This window comes from Cervus canadensis, chromosome 29 (assembly GCF_019320065.1).
Source record: "Cervus canadensis isolate Bull #8, Minnesota chromosome 29, ASM1932006v1, whole genome shotgun sequence".
NCBI lineage: Eukaryota > Metazoa > Chordata > Mammalia > Artiodactyla > Cervidae > Cervus > Cervus canadensis.
The window spans coordinates 46,429,600-46,448,943 of NC_057414.1; the positions used below are offsets into that span (position 1 = coordinate 46,429,600).

Here is a 19,344-nt window from a genome sequence, read left to right on the forward strand (position 1 = left end):
GGTGTCAAGGGAGAGAAGTCTGGGTCTTTATGTGAGTACATCTCTGCGAATCTCTCTACTTAACAAAAGCAGGGCAGCCTCGGGCGCAAAGCTGCAGCAGACAAAACGGGGCAGCATGACCCACGGCACAATCTGGTGTTCCCAGCTCGCGGTGCTGTTAGATCACCTGCTATTCATTACAGCTGAGGGTGATTTTCTAATCGCAGCAACAATTTAGAGTTTCTCATAGATGCACATTTACTGAAGTAAAAATAAACGAGTGGACTTAACCATGTTCTAAAAACACAGTGCAAATAGATGGGGAAAAAGTGGAAATGGTGACAGATTCTATTTTCTTGGGCTCCAAAATTACTGCGGATGGTGACTGCAGCCACAAAATTAAAAGACACTTGCTCCTTGGAAGGAAAGCTATGACAAACCTAGACAGAGCATTAAAAATCAAAGACATCATTTTGCCAACAAAGGTCTGTATAGTCAAGGCTATGGTTGTTTCCAGTAGACATGTGAGCACTGGACCATAAGGAAGGCTGAGCACCAAAAAATTGATGTTTTCAAATTGTGCTGCTAGAGAAGACTCTTGGGAGTCCCTTGGACAGCAAAGAGATGAAACCAGTCAATCCAAAAGGACATCAATCCTGAATATGCATTGGAAGGACCGATGCTGAAGTTCCAGTATTTGACCACCTGATGCAAAGAGCCAACTCATTGGAAAAGACACTGATGTTGGGAAAGACTGAAGGCACGAGGAGAATTGGGTTCAGAGGATGAGATGGTTGCACGGCATCACAGACTTGATGGACATGAGTTTGAGCAAACTCAGGGAGATGGTGAAGGACAGGGAAGCCTGGCGTGCTACAGTCCATGGGGTTGCAAAGAGTCAGACACGACTTAGCTACTGAACAACAATGACCCAAGTCTCCAAGAAAAGGGTTAAATTATTTCTTATTTATACCTAAGGCTGCAAGGCATTGTGTGTAAAGCTTTTTAGAAAGATTTCCCCTGCATGTGGGAAGGCTTGTAAAGGTCTGGTGCTGAGCAGGGGGAGCTGCTCTGGTCGGGGGAAGGCCCCCACAGCCTGAAGGAGTGGCTCCCTGGGGGGCACAGTTTCCACGGGGTTATTCCTGCCTGACAGACCAGCGGGGGACCGGCCAGAGGCGGGATGGTCTGGACTGGACTGGGAAGTAATGAATGGCCACGTTGGGCAGAACAGGCTCACCAGAGATAAACAGCAAGTTCTTTATGCTTTCGAGATTTAAAAATAAACTGGAAAATGACACAGTTTAAAAATAATGAACAGGCGGGAGGACAGTCATTTGCCTGTGTGTCTTCCTTCCAGCATTTGTTAAACCGCAGTTTAAAAAACAATCTGCAGCTCTGCTGGACGGCAGGGACACGAGCTGGTGGGAACACGAGCTGTGGGGGCTGGAGGCGGCCCCCCGAGGGAGAAGCCCCTCAAAGACCCACTCGGTGCGGAAGAAGCCTCTTTTCCCTCTGCTGCGCTGAGAGCTCTCGGTAGGAAGCCCATAAGGTCAGACCTACTAGGTGCACCCGGGGCCACTCCCTGAAACAGCCTCTGCTACTCCCAGCTGAGGGTCTGCTGCCCGTCCTGGCCTCTGGGTGGAGGTTTCCATGGGCCCCCCTTTGCATCCTCCAGGAGCCCGTCAGCTCTGGTAACAGGGAGGAGCAGGGGACCCCCGGGGAAGACCCCCGCCAGCACCGTAGGGAGCAGGCGCTCCGCCCCGAGGACTCCCGCACACGGCCGAGGGCACAGAAAGGTCTGTGAGCGTCAGGATGAACGGCCCGGTGGCTCAGTGTCCCCTTGACCACCCAGCCCACCGGAAGGGCCACATTTAGTTCCACGCAGAGGGTGTCTGCTGGACTGGACAGCAGGCAGTGGGGAGGGGAAGCCCAGACGCTGAGGCTGCGGGTGGGGGGCTGTCCGGCAGGCGGGAAGCCAGGGAGCAGCGGGGCCCGGTGGCCGCAAGCATGCTGACCCCACAGACGCCTGCGACTCGCCTCATCGGACTCCCTGCCCACAGGTGGGGCTCAGACCCAGGTAAGCGTGACTGGCTGTTTATGAGAGAACCTCATATGATGTGGGCCTCTGGCCCCATCCCAAGTCCAGGCACTGGAAATGCTGGCCAAGGGCACCCGGGCGGATACAAGACCATCAGGATCCAAGGGAGTGAAGTCCGAAAACATTTCCAGACATTTATGGGTTTAAGAGGCTCTGATCACTGCAAAATCTTATTCCCTACAAACATTTGGGCCTCGCAGGAAATAAAAATAGAAACACACCCCAGGAACCCACTGATGAGTCCTCCCTCTGTGCTGGGGGCCCAAGGTCATGGTCATGGCTGAACTGCATCCCCCAAAGCCCTGTGTTGGGGTCCTGATCCCCAGGACCTCAGAATGTGGCTGTATTTGGAGACGCGGTCTTCAAAAAGGTGGTTAAGGTAAAATGAGGTCACTAGGGTGGGGTCCTGATCCCACAGGACTTGGGTCCTTACAGGCAGAGGAGGTCAGGACGCAAACACACTCAGCGACGACCCTGTGAGGACATGGGGAGGAGACGGCCGTCTGCATGCCCAGGAGCGGGGCCTCAGGAGGACCAGCCCCGCCCACACCTGGGTCTGGGGTTCCAGCCTCCAGGCCTGGAGACAAGGAGCGTCTGTGGTCTTTGTTACAGCAGCCAGAGCTGACTAATACGCCCACACGAGCAGGCTTCCCCGAGACGGATGGATCAGCGCCCAGCGCCCTGGGAGCAGGGGCATCTCCCTGGCTGCACCCGGGGAATGCAGGAGATGAGGTTTCTCTCCCAGGGTGGACGCCCAGCACAGGGGCCCGAGTCCTGCCGGGGCCACTTCCCAGCTGGTGCCCGTGGCCCAGGGTGTCCCCCAGCTCCCAGAGGACTGGGGTACCAGCGACACCAATGGGGCTCCGCACCCAGGTCCCAGGAGACCAGCTGCCTTCCACCAGCAATCTGCTTCCACGTGGAAATAACCGTGGTCGGGGTCTTGGCCCCTATCTGTGTCCCAGGTTTGGCGTGGCGGGGGTGTGTGTTTCAACCTGGGCCCCTCCTCGCTCTAACCAGCTCCAGGCAGAACCTGCAGACCCTCAGCCGGACCCCACCCTCCCTGGACCCTTGCGGTCGCAGGTTCAGTCTATTTTTTTCAGCTTAACCGAGGTGTAATCAGCAAATAAAACAGCGAGATACTTAAAGATCTGTACGTCATGCTGATCTGATACATGTCCCAGCGAGAGAGAATTCCTCCCGTCTAGTTAATTAGCACATCCGTCAGCTCACGTATTGGTATTTATTTTTCCTTGGTGAGCACAGTTATGTTCCACACTCCCAGTGAATTTCAATTCTACAACAGTGCTGTCAGCTACAGTCATCACCTCACACGTAGTTCTTGCTTTTAATGAACAGAACGTGCTGGTCACCGAGTGACCCCTCGGGGGACCCTGGTCAACATCTTTGTGTGCCCTTGGGAGCCAATGTTCAGCCTGCAGCCGACGCAGAGGGGGAGCAAAGACCTCCCTCCAGAGGGATTCAAGGCGACAGACAGTCCTGGTGGGTCTCCAAGGCCAGGAGAGTCGAGGGATGCACTAGGAAAGCTCATCTTGACCCCAGACAGCGCAGTGAGCTGAGGACCTCACCCCACCAGGAGACACAGCCCCTGTCCACCCGCCGGGCTGGGTCCCCATGCCCACCCCGGTGCTGGGAGCTTTGTGACTCTTCAGCGCCACCCGTGGCGGGGTGTCCTTCTCCAGGGGAAAGGCTGGCTCCCCTCTACGTGCGCTGGGGTGTCCGTGGCAGCCACGTGGCCCCATCCAGTTGGGCTGCTTACGTGCTCCCCCTGGGACCCCGAGACCTCACCCCAGGCCGATACCCCAGAGGAGCACCTGCCTATGTGCCCCAGGAGACCCAACATAAGACGGGATCAGATGCAACCTCCCTAAGGCCCCTCGACAGAAGAGTGGGCCTATGAAAAAAGTGTAGTTGCTCAGTCATGTCCAGACCCCATGGACTGTAGCCCGCCAGGCTCCTCCATTCATGGAACTGCCCAGGCAAGAATACTGGAGTGGGTTGCTGTTCCCGTCTCCAGGGGATCTTCCTGACCGAGGGATGGAACCCAGGTCTCCTGCGTTGCAGGTGGATTCTTTACGGTCTGAGCCACCAGGGAAGCCCAAACCCAGGGCTTAAGTCCTCACTTATTGATGGAAAATAAGGAAAGTGAAGGGGCATGGGCACTCAAGACCACAACAGCCAAAAGAAGCTGCAAACACTGCGTTTTCGGGATTTTGCAGCTCCTCCGTGACTCTGGAATTACGGGAAGTAAGAAGGGCGTGAAGGCAGCGTGACTGTCATGCGATAGCTGTCACACAGCCAAGGGGCCTGCGCTCGTCTCTGGACTCAGCCAGATACTGCAAAGGCGCAGGAGCGCGCGGGGGACGTCAGCTCGGCACCCCCATGGGGGACCACGGAGGCGGGGGTGGCGGTCAGTTCCCATGCTGGAACTCTGGGCTCTCAGCCTGAAGCAAGCAGAGCCAGAGGTCAGGACCTTGACGAGGCGGGATCGGTCTTATTCTTTTATGTGGTTTCTGTGTGTGAACCTTTCCCAGCCATTAATCATTAATCAAAACTGTAATCAATGATAAGGAACGATCCCTCCCGGCTGGCAGAGCCTCGGCCGACGCGGGCCGGGCGGCTGTGCCATCTGGGAGGCCATTTGTGTGCTTCAGACTTGTCCTCCTCTCATCTCCGAGGCCACTGCTGCCGCGGCCCTTCTCACAGATGGAAAAACTGAGGCCTGGAGCTTAAAGGACTCGCCCAGGGCCCCCTGGCTAGTGACGTGTCCGAGCTGGGGGGGACCTCTCGCCTGGTTCTCGGACCACTGAGCCCACGATGTAACCACCGCGCAGCTCGGCATCCATGTGGTCGGACGGGAGGCTTCGGAGCCCCCACGGCAAGTCAGGAGCCCCCTCTCCAGGGCGCTGCTCACAGTAGTCTCAGGGCATCTGGGTTAATGAGCTCCCGTGACCCGCCTGCCACCGCCTAAAACAAAACACCCAAACCAAACAAACAGGAGCAGCCGCTCACTGACCCGTCAGCAAACAAGTGACAGTTTCCCAGCAAGCGGGCGGAGGCGAGGGCCTGGCCCGGGGTTCCGGCCCGGAGACCGGCCCCGGCCCCAGATGAGAAGAGACGGTCTGGACAAAAAGGTGGTGTGTCCACAACGGAACGCGGCTCAGCCACGAGAGAAGATGAACGCCTGCCATTTGAGGCAACACAGATGGACCCCAGGGCATCATGCTAAATGAAACAAGTCAGACGGAGAAAGATAAACACTGCAGGGTCTGACTCGTATGTGGAATCTAACCAACAAACAAAAAACCAGAACAAGTGGACAAGCCAAAAAGACAGAGAGAAGGGCAGTGGTTGGGGGGCTACAGGCGTGTGAAATGGGTAAGGGGGTCATCGGTACGGGATGAGACGGAGACCATCCTATGTGAGCGCGCTGCAGAGTATACAGAGCTCGAAATACAACATACACAGCCGGTGCACCACGAAGCTGACTCCTGTTGAAAACCAGCGTCACCTCGGTTTAAAAAATATTTATAAAGTGTAATATAGCACGTGCTAAGTCGCTTCAGTCATGTCCGACTCTGTGTGACCCTACGGACTGCAGCCCGCCAGGCTCCTCTGTCCATGGGACTCTCCAGGCAAGAATACTGGAGGGGGTTGCCATACCCTCCTCCAGGGGATCTTCCTGACCCAGGGATCAAACCCACGTCTCATGACTCCTGCACTGGCAGGCGGGTTCTTTACCTTGAGTACCAGTTGGGAAGCCGCCCTTAATACAGTATATTTCGGGCAAAAGAGAAGCGCAGACAAGGGGCGAGGTGGACCCACGCAGGGCCGGCGGACAAGGCGGCGGGTCGGGGCTGTGCTCCCCAGACGCCTGGTGTGTTCCCCGCGCGCATGCCTGGTGCTGCCAGGTCAGCGGGAAGGGCGCTCCAGGCCGGGCATCAGCGCCTGCTAAGGCACAGAGGTGCCGATCACATCAGAGTGAGCGCCCAGCAACCAGGGAGAGCAGGGCAGGGCTGGGGTGGGGCTGCCCCAGGCAGAGAGGGGACCAGCCCAGTGCCAGGCGGCTGGGAGGTTCTCCCGCAGAACAGGCCTCCGCTGCTGCTGATGGGGGAGACGTCCAGCCCACGGAGGGTCTGCGTGGGAAAGAAAGCGGGCAGGGCCTGGCCGAGGTCCCCGCGGCAGGCCGAGCACTGAGACTACAACGCGGGGTGTGTGGGGGGGGTGCCTTCCCCTCTCCCTGGGGGCCTCCAGCGCTTGCTGACCAACCAGCAAGGATGACCCACCCTGGCCACTCAAATGGACAAGCAACCCGGCCCCGTTCCTGAGTGTCCTCACCCTGCAGGCCACCCAGTGGGGCTGAATTCTGATGTTTCTGGGTCAAGGTGTCACCTTCTGGCAACCCCAAACTCTCCCAGCCTCTCAGGACCAAGGGCTGGGCCTCTTCCCATCCCCCTCTTTTTAAAAAACTTGACAGTATACTTATTAGAATACATAGATTGGTTAGACATCTGGATTAAAATGGTAAAAGGATTTTCATACAGTTTTTAGGCACGATACACATTGTTGTTTACAATAGCATCAGTTACTGTACCTGGATTTGGGATTTGGGGAAAGATAAAACTCATTCAACTTTTGGGTCCTGACCTGTGGGTCCTGCCCCCCAGGGGACCCGTCCCTAGGGCAGGCAGCTCAGTTCCAGAGACAGCACGGACACCGCAGAGCAGGAGCCCAAGCGGAAGCAGTGTGGGTGGGCTGGAGTGGGTCAGGGGTCTTCAAAGTGGGCTGCCGGTTCCGTTCCAGGAGAAGCAGGTGGAGGATGCAGGAGGGGCACCGGGTCCCCCAAAGGGCTCACACGGGGCGGCCCTCGTGGGCAATTGGCAAAGCCCCTCCTGTCCTGCCCCAGGACTGCAGGGACTGTGGGCAGCAGAAGGCATCCACTTCAGTGACACGAAGTCCTGGGTGAAGCCGAGGGGGCTGGGGAGAGATTTCCAACCACAAGTCTTGTGGCATTCACACTTTTGAAAATGAGTGGACACCTTCTTCCACATAAAACCTGCTGGAACCTTCAGGCTATAAAGCAGCTGGAAGGGCAGGTGCTGGGGACCCGAGCCCTCTACAGATGGGCCTCCGGACGCCCCCTCTCTCCAAGCTCCTGCCCCGGGACTCCCCGTCTAAGGGGGCAGGAATGTGGGACACAGGATGGCAAAGATCTGGGGGCCTTAAGGGAGACCTATGGATGGGGCTTCCCTGGTGCCTCAGACAGTAGAGAATCTGCCTGCAATCCAGGAGACCTGGGTTCGGTCCCTGGGTGAGGAAGATCCCCTAGAGAAGCAAATGGCCACCCACTCCAGTATTCTTGCCTGGAAAACCCCACGGACAGAGGAGCCTGGCGGACTACAGTCCATGGGGGTGAAACATGACCGAGTGACTGACACTTTCACAGATGGGGAAACTGAGGCCTGGTGAGAACATATGGAGATCTTGCCATTTTCGGCGGTGGTTTCCTCGTCTCTTTAGTGAGAGCTGGATGGACCCTGTGAGCCCTAGGCTCTCAAGCCCCACTTTGCTTGGGGAAGGGAGACGGAGGCCTCAGGTGAGTATCTGCACTCACTCAGGACACCAGGACGAAGGCCGCTTCTGTGGGTCAGTTTGCACGCAGGAGACGGGCCATCTAGGTCGGGGGGGGGGGCTGGCGCTCTCTGTCTGGGGGCGGGGTCCTCTCTCCACCTGCGCTCCCCTTTGGGCTTTAAAGTGAAGCCTCAGCTCCCCCTGCCCTCCCCAGACCCCCAGGCCCTGCCACATGCCTGGCCAGCGTCACCAACACGTGGCCGATGGTCACCCACCTCCTGACTTCTCTTGGGATTGAGGAGGGCCCGGGTTACACACGGGAAACAGAGCTTTGGAGAGGAAAGAAGCTGCTGGCCCCAGGGCCTGGGCTAGGAATCCCGGAGCCTCTTCCTTGGCTCAGCCCCCAAATCCACCGTGATGCCTGGCGCCATCCATCCGAGACCCACCTCCAGACCCGGGCCTGCACCAGGGCCCTGGGGGCCAGCCAGCTCAGCCCAGGCCAGGCCAGGCCAGCAGACGGGGTAGCAGGGATCCAGACTCCCCTCAGGGACAGGGTTATGCGGGAGGGCCTGTCCCGTCCCTCTGGGTGGCTGAGCGCTGACCCAGAGAGGGCCTCGGCCGGGGCACCGGATGTGGACAGCGAGGCGTCCCCAGCAGGCCCACCTAGGGGCTCGTCTTCGGCCACCTCTGGCCACGCTCTCAGAGCCCCGCCCCAGAGGCCACACTGGCCTTTAGGTTCCCCCTGGGAGGTGGCCAGGGGTGGAGGAAGGGGGACTCCTCCCATCCCCCCGTCCTCGGGGTTGGGGTGACGAGCCCCACAAGCTCAGGGTCCACGGGAGGACGTGCAAGGGCCCTGGACCTCTGGGTGTCCCCCAGAGGATGAGTGAGGACTGACTGTGAAGCCCGCCCCACACCCAGTCCAGCAGCAAAGCCGTAAGAACACATTGAGCAAACGTGTCAATAAATAACAACGGAGGCCTGTCCCTGGGCTCTCTGACCTGGAAGGTTCCGTGCTCAAGTCTGCAGACCTCAGGGGCTGGTCCCTCCCCATCCCCGCCCCGCCCCGCCCCGTAGGGTGACCCCTGAGTGGGGTGGGTGAGCGTCACCCTCCCCGGACAGGCCAGGCAGGTCTTGTGCTCGCCGCTCACCCTCCGGCTCCTCCCTCTGGCCTCCTGGGGACGCGGCTCTCCCAGAAAGGGGAGGTCGGAGAGAGCCCCGAGGAGCTGCCCCTGCAGCCAGCGCAGCCCCAGCGACAGGCCCCCGGGAGACCCCGGCCCATTCCCGGGCTCTGCCGTATTCACTCCAATAGGCGGGCACAGGCGGCCCCACCGCCCCACCCTCCCCACGCCCTGCGCAGGCCTAGCCCTTTAAGCCACTCCCCCTGTGCCGTATTCACCCCAATAGGCGGGCACATCAATAACGCCGCCTGAAACCTCCCACGGCGAACGCGCCTTTACTCAAGTGGAAGCTGCTGAAAATGGGCTCGCTCTGGTTGTGAGCCAGCCAGCAAGGGAAGGGACAAAGGCACCGCCCCTGCCCACGGTCGGTCAAGGACCGGAAGGCTCCCTCCCTCCTGGCTCAGAAGCAGGCCCTTGGCTTGTTCCATCTCCTCTGGGCCATCGCCCCGTCTGCCTTCCTGAGGACTTGCCTACTCCTGGTCCCCAATCCCCCCTGGCCTTGGACAAGGGAAAGTGACCCCCAGCTGGTCACAACGGTCAGGCTGGCCAGCGGCCTGTGGGACGGGGCGCCCCACACCCCCCTCCATGTGCTCATTAACCTGTAGAGGCTCCTTCACTGGATTATGAGTGGCGCTGCGCAGCTGGGGGGCCTGCACACCCCTGCAGCACCCCCATTTCAGCCAGGGTCAGAGAGGGCCCAGGCAGCTTAGGCCCCCCTCCATTCACCCAGTAAGTATCAGGCATCCCCCCTCCAAGTCAGCTACTCTGCACACGATACTTCTAATCCAGAAACGGCAGGACCCCTGGGGAGGGGGCAGGCTGGGTCCATCCATCCTAGGACAGAGGGCATGGGCCCGTCAGGAGTCCTGCCTGCCGATGCTGGTAAGGCCCACAGACCAGGAGGGAGATGCAGGATGGGGTGTCCCTGGGCAAAGACGATTCTTTGCTTCATTTGAGCACCTACTGTGTGCCAGGCCAGGGGTCAGAGCCCCAGGGGAATAGCAGCACCTACTGTGTGCCAGGCTGGGGGTCAGAGCCCCAGGGGACACCAGCACCTACTGTGTGCCAGGCTGGGGGTCAGAGCCCCAGGAGAACATTAGCACCTACTGTGTGCCAGGCTGTGGGTCAGCGCCCCAGGGGAACATTAGCACCTACTGTGTGCCAGGCTGGGAGTCAGAGCCCCAGGAGAACATCAGCATCTACTGTGTGCCAGGCTGGGGGTCAGAGCCCCAGGGGACACCAGCACCTACTGTGTGCCAGGCTGGGGGGCAGAGCCCCAGGAGAACATTAGCACCTACTGTGTGCCAGGCTGGGGGGCAGAGCCCCAGGAGAACATTAGCACCTACTGTGTGCCAGGCTGGGGGGCAGCGCCCCAGGTGATACCAGCACCTACTGTGTGCCAGGCTGAGGGTCACAGCCCCAGGGGACACCAGCACCTACTGTGTGCCAGGCTGGGGGTCAGAGCCCCAGGGGACACCAGCACCTACTGTGTGCCAGGCCGGGGGTCAGAGCCCCAGGGGACACCAGCACCTACTGTGTGCCAGGCCGGGGGTCAGAGCCCCAGGGGACACCAGCACCTACTGTGTGCCAGGAGAGGGGGGCAGAGTCCCAGGGTACATCAAGGCAGTGAGAGAAGGATAACACAAGTGCCAACATGTCGCCTGCCGTGGGCCCACCCTGGCCCAGCGGCTCTCTCCGTATCCATCCACTCAACTGAACCGATGCAGGATGCAGGTGGTTTCAGAGATGAGGGATCACAGTGCTGAGAAACGAAGCCTCGCACCTTGGAAGGGAGGAGCAGAGGCCAGTCTGGAGAGAGGAGTGGGTGGAGGGGGGACTTGAGAGGTGAGCAAAGTGCTGGCTCTGAGGCTTTTGCCGTGGGTCCCTTGAGGCTGACTAACCAGGCTCATGTCCTGCGCTGTGGGAACAGTCTCTCACTGGCTTCATGACCCAGATAACCTTGGCAATTCTCTGATGGCCCTGCGCCTTCCTGGGGCCTGGCCGGGTGGTTCCGGGGCTCCTCCCAAGGGTCCTCGAGCCTCCCTCTGAGAATCCCAAGGGCCTGTGATGCAGGCGCAGGGATTCCCTCCTCGGGGACTCCTGGGGGCACTTTCAGGCGGCCCCACGTCTTGGGCCTGCAGCGCTTCTTACCTTGACAGCCGATTCCCCAGCTACCTCACTGAACAAAGAACTCAAAGCCGGAGTCCTTGTGTCCCAGACCCAAGTCGCATCTAAGCCCTGGCCTTCGATGGGGCCTGACTTTGATCCTGACCACAGAGTGGGTGCCCACTCCCCTCAGTGTGGACACCAGGATATGCCAACTCTACACCCACGGGCACACAGGAATCCTGGCTTGGAGCAGCTGCGATGCTGGAGGACACATAATCCAAAGTCCAAGTCCTTTGTCCTCAACCACCACCACCTTCCCTGGACGAGTTCTATCCGCTCACACAGCTCCCCAGCCACTGAAGGTGACGAGCCATCAAGGCCAGCCGCAAACCTGCAGAGCTCATCCTGCGGGGCTTTTCCCTTGACCCGTAGGCTCACGGGGCAAGCCCAGCCCGGACAGCAGCCCTCTGTTCCTCTGTGACGGCCTCAAGCAGCACGCCTAGCCCTCAGAGGGGCAGTGCCGTCCTTCTGCGCCACTCAACCCTGCCCCCACCCCCTGATGGTGCCCCCCTGGCTCCCCTCCACTCCGGAGAGCAGCCAGGCAGCTCTACCCGACCTGTGGACCCCTCCCTTCAAATCCAAAAGATGGGGATCCTTTTGCCATGCGCGCCGAGCGCCCCTGAACAGCTCCCAGTCCCAGGGCTCAGGCCTCACCTGTGTAACTCTTCCTAGCTATGGCTGCACACCTGTCCCCTGAGTGGACGGGAAGCGGGGCGGGCACGCTTCCATCACCTTGGGTGCGCGCTTGTCCACCTGCATGTTGTGTGGGTGTGCGCGTGTGCACACGCACAACTGCATGCACACGCACCCACTGTGGCTTAACCACAGCATCCGCGGGAAGCGCGAGTCCCCCAAAAACAGCTGCCAAAAACACCCAGCAATCTTCAAACCACTGGCCTGTCACCCCGGTTGTCTTCCCTCCTCCAAATGCAGCATGTCAGCTGACTATCACAGTTGAGGACGCTCCCAGGAAGACAGATTGGAGGGGAGAAACCGACCCGGACCTTCTAAGCACTGTAAAGACCATCCTAGGGGAGAGGGGCTGCGGCCGGCATTCTGGAAAGAGCCGGGAACAGACCTTTGGAGACTCAGCTGATCCCTCAGCCCGACTGACCCCCGGGCCTATGAACGAGGGGCTTTGCTCCGGCATCCAGGACGCATCGCCCCCATGGGTTCATGTCGGCACGGCGGCCTCCCCAGGACAGGGCCCAGGACTCCCAGCAGCTGGAGGGCCTCCGCCTGGCCCATCTGCTTTGTCACCACCTCCAAACACAGCTGGTAAGACAGACCACACAGACGCACCGAGTGCCTGCCCTCCTGGCAGCCGGGCCCTGCCCCGCACATGTGCAGGCAGACAATGGGACCGCAGGCCTGGGGCCCGAGGGGAGCTGTCCAGACGCCCCCCAACTGCAGGTGGCCTGCAAAACCCGTCAAGTTCAAGGAGTGGCGCAGCCACACACAGCCAGGGAAGTGGGTAAAAGCCACGGGCCAACCACTCTGCCTGCCATTGTTGAGGGCAGGGCTCTGCCGTCTGGGACCCAGCCCACCCGGCCCACACAGGTCCCCGCCCGCAGGCTGGGCCCACACCCTGGCTGTGACCAGACTGCGGCTGGACCCTGGGGGCATACCTGGGGCGGGGGGAACCACAGAGGTCAGCCTGTAAAAGGCACCTTGAAGGGGCTCCGGCAAACGGGCAGACACACAAACAAATTATCTCTGGTGCAGACCAAGGAGAGAGTTGGAAAATCCTCCAAATAGTGAGAGAGCGGAAACCCAACCAGCTGCTTGGCTGGGGCCTGGCTCAGGCCATGATGAGTGGGGGCAGAGAAGCCCCCCTGGGGGCCACTCGGAACCCCGATTCCAGGGTCTTCCACAGCAGACTGCAGAGCTTGGCGGGGGTGGGTGGTGGGTGGAGGGTTGGTCCAGACAGTCCCTGGGGGCCCCAGCGGGCAGTGGCTGCCCCCCAGGGCTGCTAGCACCCCCACCCCACATCCAGATCTCCCCCAACACCCAGGCATCCTCAAGTGCACAGGACCCTCATGCGGACTCACGTCCCCCGAACCATGTCTGAGGCTCCCTGTCTTCAGGGGCTCAGTGGTCTAGAGAAGGAGCGGGGTGGGGACAGCAAAGGTCCTCCCCGGAGCTCAGGCAGCCTCACTGAGGACACAGACCAAGCCCAGAGCTGGGAGGCCAGACCCCAATCCAGACCCCAAGCGAAGGCAGCACGCCCCCTCCCCGCAGACCCTGCCCCTTCAAGACTCCCTGGGTCTGGGCTGAGCGGGGACACAGCAGTGGCTCCTCCAGGCAGCCTCTTTCAAGCCCCCCAAACTGGGGAGCCCGGTTACCCGCCGCGCCTCACGTTCAGCACCATCCGCCCCCCAAGCCGCCCGCGTCCGCGATCGTCCCGCGCCACCCCGGGCTCCTCAGGGCCGGCCACCGTCCCCCGGGTCCGCAGACTCTGGCACGGGGGGCTCCCCCGACCCCGCAGCCCGCCCCCTCCTCCCCACCCGGCGGCCGGCTGGACGCTCCCGACCCTCCGGGCCGCAGCCCCTCCGGCCCCCTCCCCGCCAGCTCCCCGGCGCCTCCGCAGCCCCGCCGCCCCCTCCCCGCCCGCGGCGCTCCTACCGTGAGAAGCGGGGCGCGCTGGGCCGGGCCGGGCCGGGCCGGGCCGGGCGCGCGGGGGCTCAGCTGGCGACGCGGCCCGGCTGCAGGAAATGCCAGAAGACTGATCCAACCGCGGGAGCGGAGGGAGGGAGCGCGGGGCGGAGGAGAAGAGGCAGGGCGGAGGGACGGAGGGCGCGGCGGCCGCAAAACCCGGGCGGGATCGCAGTGCGGAGCCGGCGCGCCTCGGACCCCGGCCCCTGACGGGCTGCGCCCTGCTCCGCCCGCACGCTGTGGGGCTCCTCCCCTGCCCCCCGCCCGCCCCGCGACGGGGGCGCGGACCCTCCTCCGGAAAAGGGGTGCTGGCGGTGATGGGGTCAGCCTCCAGGGTGAGGGGTGTGGGAGGGCCCGTCGTGGTTACAGATGCTTGCAAGCCTCCAGCCCCGCCTGGCAGCCAGGATGTGGGGAGACCCCTCTCTTTCTGAGCCTAAGACTCTTACCAATTCTCCCCCAGGTGGAAGCCACCAGGGCACAAGAGGAAGCCCAGAAACCCGAGCCCACTGTCCTTGTCCCCTGTGTGTGGTTGGATGGACACTGCTTCACACCCAGGGTCCTAACAGCATCTCTTTCTCAGGATATGTGTATATGTATATTTTTTTGTTGTTGCCAGGAGCCCGCCTTCTTGTGAATTTTCTCCTGTGTGTCCTTCTCACCCCTTCTGCCCTGAGACCGTTTTAGATCCTGAAGCCTTCCTGTACACATAAGAGGCTCTAATTCTGCTAAACAACCCCGGGGGGAGCGGAGAAGGTCAGGGGTCTCCCCCAGCCCTTCCCGGGTGCCCCGGGACGGTCACAGAGCCTGCTGGGGTCCTCCTCTCGCCCTGTCCCCCAGGGGAAGACCAGCTGGAGCCGAGCCCACTCACTTCCAGGCCTGGAGGACCAGGTAGGGTTTCCAAACTCTCAGCCACTCCCTTCCAAGGAGCAGGACTGACCCTCGGCTGAGCCCCGGCACCTCGTGTTGATGGAGCGTTCCCTGAGCCTGGTGGTCAGGGGGAAGCAGCTTGACCACCTGGGGAAGCTGGGGGCTACCCAGGGAGGCCCCTCCGGGCCCCTTGAGTTGGAGCAGGCTCTTGGGAGCGGCTGCAGGACTTCCTACCAGAGCTCTGCCCCAACCAGCCAGGTGGATGGCCCCAGACCAAACGGGCCCCCAGCCTCAGTATCATGGCCACCCCATCAGGCCAGGGGTGGTTCCCCCAGGGCATCAAAGCATGGTGGGTGAAGGGGTGGGGTGTGCTGCCTCAGCGGGAGGTTCTGGCCTCACCCCCAGGACTGGTCCCACCCCACCGTCACCTTGCGAGGCCTCTGGATGCAGAGCTGCTCAGACAAGATGCTCAGGGCCATGGTGGGACCCCTCCGCCTCGTCGGGGGTGGGATCTGCTCTGCACGAAGGCCGAGGAGACCAGCCTGGAGGCTCTTCACAGCTTCTGCCTGGGGCTGGGTGTGGCTGCCAGCAGCCTGGCCAATGGCTGGTTGTTAGGGCCAACCCACGGGGAATGGAGGAAGAAAACAAAGCCACCGTCCCCTGGGGTGGAGGTCTCAGGGGCCGAAGTAGGGAGTCTGCAGTCTCGGTGATGCTGGCTGCTTGAGGCCAGCTCGCGTTTAAGAAACGACACCGCTGAGGTCAAAGGGGCACCTGGGCCAGTGTGGGGCAGAGAAGCCGGGGGGCTGGCCGCGGTGACCGTGGGGGCTCACTGGGTGGGCTTCACGTCGAGGAGCTGCCATGCAGCTCTGCACCTCGGTCTCCTCACCTGTCACGGGGGCCAGGACTCCGTGAGTCCCCGGGGAAGCAACAGGCCCCTCGAGTGAACCCAGAGGACGTGGCTGACGGGTCTCTGACCAGCAGCTCCAGTTCTGAGTTTCTGACATCTCCCATGATCTGCCTGGGAGAAGTAAGATTTCTTTAAAGGGCCCTTGCAGGTACAGAGGACTTCACTCTTTCTCAGGCGAATACAGTCTAAAGTTAAGACAGTTTCCATCCAGTCTTCAGCTGGGCGCATTTTGCCTTCCTCCTTGAGGTGACCTCGGGTGTGTCTGGAGACACCCTTGGTTGTCGCGGCTGGCAGTGCTCCTGGACTCCAGCCGGGGGAGGCTGGGGGGCCAGCAAACACCCATCACACGCAGGAGAGAGGCCCACGGTGGGAACGGTCCGACCCCAAACGTCAGCCGTGCCGAGGCCGGGACACCCTGCTCTCGAGGGGGGGTGCTGGTCACCCTTGGGGTCTCTCCTTAGTTCTGGGTGGTCCACCCATGGGGGCTGCAGGAGCCCCCACGGGTCTTGCAGGTGGACCCCCACCCTGCCCCGGTGCCATGCCAAGGGGCTCTAGATAGTGACTCCAATCCTCGCCCCAGTTCTAGAAGGCAGGTCCTGACAGGCTCCAGCTTACAGGCGGGGAAACAGAGGCACAGAGCCAGCAAAAAGCCCCCAGGCTCTCGCTCCCCACAGCCTGGTCCAGGGCTGTCTCTGAGCCTCTGAGTTCCCCCCTGCCGCCCCACTGATGAAGACCACAGGCTCAGAAGGAAGCCCCTGGGGGCCCCCGCCCCTTCGCTGCACCGGCTGACTCACCCAGCAGGGTAGAGCAGCCAGGATGCTTGGGAATAGGGGTGCCCGACAGGGTGCCTCCCGGGTGGGCTGCGGGGGGACCTGGCTGGGCTGGCCCCCGGAAGGGGCCTGAGCCAGGTAGCTGCTGGGTGCTCTCACACCTGCCGAGCAGCAGAGGCAGCAGTGACTATTTCCCCATTTCTTAGGTGAGGAAAATGAGGCCCAGGTATAAGGGGTGCAGCTGGGTCCCCGCCTCCTCACTGGGCCCAGGGCAGCAGCGGAATGGCCCAGGGGATCGGCCAGGACAGGTCAACCTGGGCCCACCGTCTCCTGCTGGCCCCAGAGCAGATCCATCCCTAGCTTGTGGTCTGTGGACTTTGCCGGACACTCAGGGGCAGCTCAGAGCGTCTTTGCCGGGAGACCCTCAGCTCCTGAGCCTCAGTTTCCTCGCTTGTGCAACGGGGCCAAGATGACTCCCCCCCGAGGGGTATGTGAGGCCGCAGCGTGGTCTCCACAGCCCAGCAATCCCTTGTAAGAACAATCGCAGCACTGATCGCCAACTTGCCATGTGCCGGGCGCTTTGTCCGCACTTTCTGGGCATGCCAGCTTGCATCCTCTGCTCCGCCCGGAAACAAGGGTTACCATCCCCACCCTGTTGAGGTTAAGTGACCAGCTCCAGGCCAGGCAGCTGGGGAGTGGCCTGAAAGGGAAAGTGTTAGTCACTCATGGTCTGTAGCCCGTCAGGCTCCTCTGCCCATGGGATTCTCCAGGCAAGAATACTGGAGTGTGTAGCTATTTCCTTCTCCAAGGGATCTTCCCGACCCAGGGATCAAACCTGGGTCTCCTGTATTGCAGGCTGATTCTTTACCATCTGAGCCCCCAGGGAAGCCCCGGGAGAGGCTTAGGCAGGACTGAACACCCGCAGGTCTAGCTAGGGTGCGGGAGGCCTGTTGTCCGTCCCCCTCCTTGGGGCTGGGCGTGCCGAGAAAGGTCCTCCTCCAGCCCCGTCTCTGCCGCCTCAGCCCCCACAGGGAGACACCGCATCCCCAGGCCTGTCCCTCCTGGTCCGTCCGGGGAGACACTGTCTTCCTGACGGGGTATCTTCATGGGCAGAGTCACCGAGCCAGGTGTGGGGGCTGGGAGGGGCTGCTCTCTGACCTTTCTCAGGGAAACCTGTGAAATTCAGCTGGAGAAGCTCCCTTGGGCATTCTGAGTCACGTGGGCACCAGGCCGGGGCATCCTGAGCCGGCCGGGCCTGGATGGCTCCCTCTCGGTCTCTGTCTCCCTCTCTGTCTCTCTCTCTCACATACACACCCCTGTCCTTCAGGAGGACACATTCAAACCCCAGCACTTGTTCTACCTGGAGAGACAGGAAGGTGTTATTTAGCAAGACCCTCAGGGACTCGACAGGAAGCACTGACGTGGCCTCCAGAGGCCGTGTGTGGGGTGTGCGATGCTGGATGCTACTGGACCTGGCCATGTGCCCACACTAGGACCTCCCTGTGGTCACAGGGGTGAAATCTGGGCCGGCAGACTCTGCCTCTGGCCCTCCTGTGTGGACGGTGGTGGGCACTGTCATGAGGGGTGCCGGGCACACGCCTGGGGAATGCCTGAGGTCCCTGAGCTGGACAGAGCCCACCCACGCTCCCTGGTGTGGACCCAGAATGTCACCTGCCATATCGGCAAACAAAGGATGTTGCAGCCACCAGGCCATTTGCCCCTGCAGCTGTCCTGACTGTCACCCCAGGGGGACTCAGAATGGAGAAAAGCAGGATGCTGGCCCCACACAGCGAGGTTTAATCAAAGGAACGGCTCCAGTGAGCCCAGACTCTTGCACCTTCCCATGCACAGGAAACTGCTAAATTCCTTAACTTAAGATGTCTAATTTTTTTTTTTTTAATTAGCAACAATCTTTTGATGTTCTGATTACCTGGTTTTTGTTACAAAAACTCCTATATATCCTGGCTGCTCCCTTAACTCTTCGGAGCAGTTTCTCTGAGTGGTCTGAGAGGTTGCCCCCCAGACATAAGTCCTTAGCACATCTGCCTGTTCCAGTCTCGAATTCTCCTCTCCTTTCTCCTACAAGCTTGCCTGGTGGCTTGGACGGTAAAGGATCCGCCTGCAGTGTGGGAGAGCCAGGTTCAGTCCCTGGGTCTGGCAGATCCCCTGGAGAAGGAAATGGCAACCCACTCCAGTATTCTTGCCTGAAGAATCCCATGAACAGGGGAACCTGGTGGATGACGGTCCATGGAGCCACAAAGAGTCAGACGTGACTGAGCAACTAACACAGGGCCTACTTTTGGGCTTCCCTGGAGGCTCAGATGGTAAATCTGCCTGCAATGCAGGAGACCTGGGTTCCATTCCTCGGTCTGGAAAACTCCCTGGGAGAAGGAAATGGCTACCCACTCCAGCATTCTTGCCTGGAGAATCCAAGGACAAAGGGATCCATGGGGTTGCAGAGAGTCAGACACGACTGAGTGACTAACTCTTTTACCTATAGGATACTGTCATTGGAAGGCCCTAAGGCCTTCCAGGATAATCCAGGATTTCTTAGAGAAGTGACTTAATTACATCTGTAAAGACCCAGTGCCAAATGAAACACAATTCTTAGACTTCCCTGGTGGTCCAGTGGTTAAGAATCAGCTTGCCAGTACAGGCGACATGGGTTTGATCCCTGCTCTGGAAAGATTTCACGTGCCGCAGGGCACCTAAGCCCGTGTGCCACAGCTACTGAGTCCGCACCCTAGAACCCATGCTCTGCAACAAGAGAGGCCACCGCAGTGAGAAGCCTGGGCCCCGAAACTAGAGAGCAGCCCCCCGCTCGCCACAACTAGAGGGAACTCGCGCACAGCAGGGAAGACCCAGCGCAGCCAAAAACATTTTTAACAAAACCCCAATTCTCTTTTACATCGTGCTTTCTTTTCTTTCAATCCTCACTGGCTCCTCTTCATGCTCCCCCCACCCTCATGTCCTTCGGGTCGCTGACCCAGTCCTCTACTTCTGTGTGTCCCGGTCTCGAATTCTCCTCTCCTTTCTCCTGTAAGGATACAGAGGTTGGATTTAGGGCCCTCCAGGATAGTCCAGGATTTTGTACGAAGTCCTCAATTACATCTGCAAAGAACCTTTGTCCAG

The 19,344-nt window shown here is 60.5% G+C and overlaps 1 protein-coding gene across 1 annotated transcript in view; it reads right to left on the minus strand.

Annotated features, from left to right (window-relative positions):
• OSBPL5 (oxysterol binding protein like 5) overlaps positions 1 to 13,783 on the minus strand; it is a 67,226-nt gene extending 53,443 nt beyond the window's left edge. Inside the window, exon 1 of the mRNA XM_043452107.1 lies at positions 13,639 to 13,783. The gene's annotated coding sequence lies outside the window, so the exon portion shown is untranslated. The remainder of the gene's footprint in view (positions 1 to 13,638) is intronic.
• Between the last annotated feature and the right edge of the window lie 5,561 nt (positions 13,784 to 19,344).